Raw genomic sequence first — 7355 nt, 5'->3', positions numbered from 1 at the left:
AAGCTGCCCCCCTATAATATTATAGAAAGGGAGACCATGCTGCTGACCACTAGAGCATGGTGACCCCCAAGTGCCAGGCTTATCACTAAGCTGCCACCTATAATATTATAGAAAGGGAGACCATGCTGCTGACCACTAGAGCATGGTGACCCCCAAGTGCCAGGCTTATCACTAAGCTGCCACCCAAACTTATCTGCTATTACACCCAGTAATATGCTTATATTATAATAGCCCAAAAAATGTAGAAGAGGAGTTTTATTTTCCCTATAGTTTCCATTTAAGGCTAAGTTCATACAGAGGCATGACTTTAACCCCTTCCTGCTGCTCCACCGTAAAATATTATAGAAAGGGAGACCATGCTGCTGACCACTAGAGCACGGTGACCCCCAGCTGCCAGGCTTATCACTAAGCTGCCCCCCTATAATATAATAAAAAGGGAGACCATGCTGCTGACCACTAGAGCATGGTGACCCCCAGCTGCCAGGTTTATTACTAAGCTGCCACCCAAACTTATCTGCTATTACACCCAGTAATATGCTTATATTATAATAGCCCAAAAAATGTAGAAGAGGAGTTTTATTTTCCCTATAGTTTCCATTTAAGTCTAAGTTCATACAGAGGCATGACTGTAACCCCTTCCTGTTGCTCCACCGTAAAATTTTCCCGGCAGTAGGGGGTTTAAAGAGGGCACCATAGCCAACTGGTGCCTCCTGTTTTAAACAGAATGCAGTCAAGACTAATGTATATGATCGACAATAACACCGAACGCATACACTTAACCCCTTAGATGCCGTGGTCTATGATCATCTGGGAGGTCAAAAACCAGGAGCACGCAACTCCTGGCCATGCACCAGCTCCCTCCAGCAAAGATCGGGGAAGTCCGAGTGTGCATGCGACAACCTCCGTATTGATAAGTGATACTAGGCTGCCACACATTTATTCCTATACAGATCCTGCATTTAGGCCATTTTCTATGCCTAAAATGATGAATGAGACAGGCCTGCTGGCCCACCCCTTCCACATCACGCCCATTTTTTTAGACGTCACCTGAGCAGGAAAAAGTTGCAGATTGCGGTGCAAGTAACTTTTGCGCCACAATCTGTGCCAGAAATACACCCAATATAGGCATATTTCTGGATAATAAATGACCCCCATTGTGTAATCTCCATAGAGTCCAGTGCTAATGAAGTCTATGAGAGAAGCAATCTAATGATTGCTTGTTAAGGTTCCCTAGGGGTACTATTAAAAAGTAAAAAAAAAAAAAAATTTTTTACAAATATTAAAAAAATCTATATAAAAAAAATTTATCAAAATTCACAACACCCCCATCCCCAAAATGAAAATGAAAATACATAAAGAATGGGCAGCACGGTGGCTCAGTGGTTGGAACTGGTGCCTTGCAGCGCTGGGGTCAACATCTGCAAGGAGTTTGAATGTTCTCCACATGTTTGTGTGGTTTGCCCCAGGTTCTCCGGTTTCCTCCCACACTCCAAAGACATACTGATAGGGAACTTAGATTGTGAGTCGCATTAGGGACAGCGGGTGATAATGTTTGTAAAGCGCTGCAGAATAATATAGTAGAGCTAAATAAATGCATAACAAAAATAAATAAATAAATTACATTTCATGTACATTGTCTCATGCAAAATCGCCTGCACTATTAAAATGTAAAAATATTTATGGTGAGACGGAAAAAAGTCAGAATTCACAGTATTTTGGTCACCTCACCTGCCCTGCAAAAAAAAAGACCTCACACATACTGCAACAAATTACACATAACTACAAAAAAGTTATAGGGATTATTCTTTTCAAAGTTTTTTTATATTTTTTTCTGTATTAAAACGCGTGAAAAACTACACATATCTATGTGGTATCGCCATAATCACACTGACCCGGAGAATGAAAGTAACAGGTCAGCTTTACCGCACAGTGAACACCGTAAAAACAAAATAGTTGTGTTTATAAATCCGCCCCACTTGGAATTTTTATCCCAATTACATTATATGCAACCGTAAATGGTGCCATTAGAAAGCACAACTTGTCCTTCAAAAGTCAAGCTCTCATACGGCTATGCGAATGGAAAAGTAAAAATGTTATGGCTTTGGGAAAGCTGGGAGTAAAAAAATGAAAAAAATGAAAATCGCCTGGTCCTGAGGGTTGTCCACCTTTTACTAAGGGATGGTCTTTCCTCTGTATGGGCTATCAGTAGCTGATTGATGGCGGTCTGACACCCCTGCCGTTCAGCTTTGTAGTGGACAGAGCTTGTCACTGTAGCACTATTTCCGTTGACTTCAATGGGAGCACCCTCCACTCTACAGTTGACAGAGCGGTGTATTTCTGCTTCCAACTTCCAGCACCAGAGATACAACCAAACAACTAATTGGCAGGAGTTTGGGGCATCGGACCACTGACGATCAAGTAGTGGTGCCCTATTCTGAAGATAGTCCATCACTTAGTAAAAGCTTGATAATCCCTTCAATTCGAAGGCCATGATGCCAAATATATACCAGAGCCCTGCATCTATCATACACCTCTATAGTGCAGCAGTTTTTCATGGCATGGGCACTTTTGGTCTCTCTCAGACACCAGGGCCTGTGTGTGACTGCAACCTCTCCGCCATGATAGTGAATTTCCTGGGTTTACACTGGTATTATAACATGTGCACCATTTCTGACTTGTCCTGTAACAGAAAATCCAAACTTTGAAAGTAAATATATTATTATTACAATTAATTACTGTATAAATATTATAATATTTTCAATGAAATACAATATCCTGTCTTTTACAGACATTGGAACATCTGAATGGGGCACCAGTGACGGCTGACATGCTCGATGCTCCACCCTATATATGTAAGTGTCATAGTAAATACCAACGTATAGAAATGTTGTCCCCTAATGTCATCCTAAAGGCTCTGATAGAGACTGATATCACACACAAGGCTGTAGAGAAGTCAAATTACCCAATGTTTTAACTGTCCGGACCTGAATATCACAACTTTGATTTGGTTGCTTTGCTGAATTTCACAAAGAAATTTAATTTTTGATGATGATTTATTTCTTCACAAAGCGCATTTCTTTGTATGTAGGGGGTGGAATCACAGGAAACGGCGATCGCACTGTTCCCTGTCATTGAACCCCTTTAGATGCCGAATTCATTACCGATCGCGGGATCTGAGGCTACAATTTAAGCCTTTCAGCGGTTAATCAGGGTAAAAAAAAAAAAAATCACCTTATCCATTTGCTCGTGTGGAAAGCCGTCGCGGCCATCTTGATTGAAAACAACACGCGAAATCTCAAGAGGTGACATCATGATGTCATCACGCTGGCCAGGCATGATTTTGCATGGTTTTTACAATCAAGATGTCTGTGATGGCAAATGGATGAGATGAGGCATGTTTTTTTTTTTACCACCATTTCAGTGAAAATTGATTCGTTACCACGAAATGGGAGGAAATTCGGCTTCATGACAAATCTAATTTTTCCTGAAATTTGAAGCCCACTTCTGATTCGATTCGCTCAACACTAATCACAAAACATTATGGGCTGTCAGTAGACTCCAGGTTGCACTATGTCCTCCTGCAGGTCGCACACCAAACTCATGCAGTCCGGTGTCCACTTATGAAAATGCTCGGGACTAGAAGAAGACATTAGGATAATAGCATCAGAACATGCAGATATTCTCTTACACAATGTATACTTTTTTCCAGAAATCCTTATGATCAGCCGCCTGCTGCCAGGGGACTCTCTGAAGCCATACCTCACCTATATAAAGGTAGGTCATCATTAGTTACTACACAGTACTGACTAGTAGCCCTGTACAATGAATAACATTGCAGATATGTCTTAGATTCTGGTTATTCATATGTAATAATACTGTATGATAGCATCTAAGGACAGGAGGGAAATCTACCTGTGATATACCTGGCTGAACAGATATGGATGGGATTAAAGCATCATATCAGACCATTCAAGGACCTCAGCCAAAAGACTAGTGTTACAATATAAAGGCAATGTCAGGGCAAGACTGAGACTAAAATGCAGCCTGACGCATATGCAGCGAGCCCCTGAGGAGTCGGTGCAGAGGATGGGAGTGATAGTGGCCCTGATCAATGTTTTGTCACAGTTTCCTCCCTGGGGATCAGTGCAGTGGAAATGTAGTGTTGAAGAATGAGGCCAGAAATAAACGTACAACAGTCTTTTTTACTAAGTGCAAAGTGTAACTTCAGGTACATTCAATAAGAGCAATTTCCAAGTGCAATTCTGGGGCACAAATGGGGGCATTCATTATGCTGGGGTTTGTGTTAAGCCACGCCCCCACAGATCCACTTGGCCGGTATTTTTCAGTATTCAGGTTAAATGGTTGTGTTGGGACTCTGCAATAAATAAGTGGTTTTTGGGTTGCAGTTTGGGCGCTCTGTCTCTAAAAGGCTCACCATCACTGCCCTATGACATATGTTGCATCTAGATTATTAGTACCCAGATGCAGAACTTTAATTTAATCTTTATTGAAGTCTTTTTACAATTAAGAACAAAACCCTTTGATGATTTATTTCTATATTATAATACATTTATATTCTGCAGCGCTTTACAGACATTAGAATCACACTGTCCCCAATCTAAGTTTCAATTGTGAGGGTCCTAAATTAGATGCATCTCCGTCAGTCCTGTTCCAGGCGTTTATGCTAGTAAATTTGTCGGGGATGATGTCCGGTACAAAAACAGCCCTGCGACAATATTTTAAAAAGTCATTTAAAAAAAGCCCTTGTGACTTTTTTTTATGGAAAAAACATTCTGATTTAACTCCCTTTTAGTTTTCTATTCAATTCCATATGTGTTTTCAACATGAATCTACAATGTAGAAAATAAAAAAGACAAAAAAAACAAGGACTGAAATGGTATGTCCACACCGTTAACTGGTAATATATATATTCAGGATGAGCTTGGAATATTAGGATTACATAGGTATTGTAAGGGATCGTCTTCTCTCGGGTTTTCAAGCACAGATTTCCTTCCAGACAAAGGCTTTAATGTCCAAACAGTGCTTTATTGTGGCACATCAGCATAAACACAGCAAACAAAACAAACACCTGCCCGTCTAGGCACTACCCAATACATAACATATTCCCTGACTCACCTACAGAGCACAGTTCACACACTGTCTCAGGTGCGGCTTTCCCAGCCCATCGTCCATCAGACTCCTGGCTGTACAGAGCACAGTTCACACACTGTCTTAAGTCCAATGTCTCTTGTCGGGGATTAAGGCTCAGTAGTCCGCCTGACTATGGCCCTGCGACCCTCCCAGGCGTCGCTTCGTCCCACAATTCCAGGCTATCTCCCAGCCTTGTGGTCCCTTAGCCTAGCCCAGCTGAGACCACACTCACAGAGCCATCCCAGGCCTCTGCTTCCAAGTCTCCGGGCTCTCACTTTGGGGATACTTTTATTCCCAGGTGATTACTGCACCTGGTCTTGCTTCAGACCTGGTGATTGTGGGGAAGACACAGCAAATCCTGCCATATATCTCCCTTAACAACCATGAGGTCATTTACTGCCTCCCAGTATGTATAGACGTTTATGTTGTTTTTTAACAACTAACTAAATTGTTGAATTTTAGAGAAAGTGTTTCTTTGATTTTAATTTTATTTTATCTTCACAGACACGAGGTAACTCTCCAACATGAATGAAGAATTCCAGACTGAGGGATTAATGCTATTTTGGATCAGGATTGAAGCACGTACAGCTCTCCCTTGGATCTTCATGTTCTTCATGTTCTGGAGATTATCTCCTCCTCTTCATTTTTCTTCATTTTTCTATGAACTTGTGATACTGTTCAATACTTACGGTATTATGGTACAATACATGCGGTATAGGGACCGAGCATGTTGACATGTTACCTTTGAACATGGATTTGGTATGGCGTGCAGAGTAGACGGACCACAAGTTAACTAATTCTGACCTTCCTTTGTGATGAAATGGTCAGGAGTGGCTGATGCACAAATTCTCCCTTATGGGACATTGGCGGCCCTTTGAATTGCTCTCTAATAGACACCTTAATTTTGGTGCATATTCTCCAGGGAAACCTGGATGTGGAATCCCAAATGCACTAATTACTTAATTTTTTAAAGAAACACTTAACCTGCTGGAAATCTATCAGATGCAGACTTTATAGCATATACACCTTACGGAATTTAACATTGGAAATGTTGCATTACACTTGTATTTTGATGAATAAAAGGACCACTTCCTTTATTTCAAGTCAAGAGTGCTGCAGTTTTTTTCTGAATACACAAAATACGCCAACTATTGTTTTTGCAGTGTTTTTCTTCCTTGTAATTCCATTTAACATTCTTGTCATTCACAATTGCCTCTTTCACGCTTGCTTTCATATCACTCGATACATACAGCACACTTCACCACCTTTCTATTTGCCCTGTCTCAGGGGCTGGCAGGCAAATTTTAGCCTGAAGGACAAGCACATAGCACTGGCCCATGTGTAGCGGCCGACCCTTAACTTGTTTAACTCCCCCTACCATATAAAGGCGATATAGGTAAATGGGCTTTTAATCGTTAAAAGGAGGCAATTGGTTGTGTTTTCATGTTGGGATCGTACACACATGTGCAATCCCAGACACAGTACATGACTGAATCTGTAACAACAACATGGTCATTAGAGGCAGGCTCGGACTGGCCCACCGGGGAGCCGGGGAAATTCTCGGTGGGCCCCCGAACCAGAAAGCAGTGGTGTAGCGGCAGGGCACAGGGAGATGAGCGCTTCCATTGTGGAAGCGCTCTTTGCCATAGTCATCTGTATCGCCGTCCTCAGGACAGCGATGCAGATGGATGCTATGGGGCAGGGGAGAGGCATCTCCCTTCCCCTTTCCTCTGATAGGCCTGCAGCCTATCAGAGGCCGGTGCAGGCAGTGCGATGACGTCATCGCACCGCCTGATCCATACAGCGTGGGACACAGGCCGGAAGAGGCCTGCATCGCATCGCTGACAGCATGATGGTGGTAAGTGTATGTGTTCATTTTTTTTATATGGTACAATACAGGAGAGGAGCGCTGTGGGGGACACTTTTTACTGGCACATGATTGGGGGGGCACTTCTTACTGGCACATAATTGGGGGGCATCTATGGGGAAACTTCTTACTGGCACATTATTGGGGGGCACTTCTTGCAAATGATTGGGGGGCATCTATGGGCGGCAATTCTTACTAGAACATTATTGGGGGCATCTATGGGGGGACTTCTTACTGGCACATTATTGGGGGGCACTTCTTACTGGCACATGATTGGGGGTATCTATTGGGGACTTCTTACTGGAACATTATTGGGGGGCATCTATGGGGCACTTCT

The 7355-nt window shown here is 42.4% G+C and overlaps 1 long non-coding RNA gene across 1 annotated transcript; it reads left to right on the top strand.

Moving 5' to 3' along the window:
• Positions 1 to 2809: 2809 nt before the first annotated feature.
• Positions 2810 to 5715, top strand: LOC120994381. Its single transcript, XR_005777404.1, has 3 exons — positions 2810 to 2852; positions 3710 to 3774; positions 5656 to 5715. It is a non-coding gene; the product is annotated as an uncharacterized LOC120994381 (long non-coding RNA).
• Positions 5716 to 7355: the final 1640 nt, after the last annotated feature.

This window comes from Bufo bufo, chromosome 3 (assembly GCF_905171765.1).
Source record: "Bufo bufo chromosome 3, aBufBuf1.1, whole genome shotgun sequence".
In the NCBI taxonomy this organism is placed as follows: Eukaryota; Metazoa; Chordata; class Amphibia; order Anura; family Bufonidae; genus Bufo; species Bufo bufo.
The sequence above is the reverse complement of the archived record's forward strand: the minus strand, read 5'-3'. Positions and strand labels throughout refer to the sequence as shown.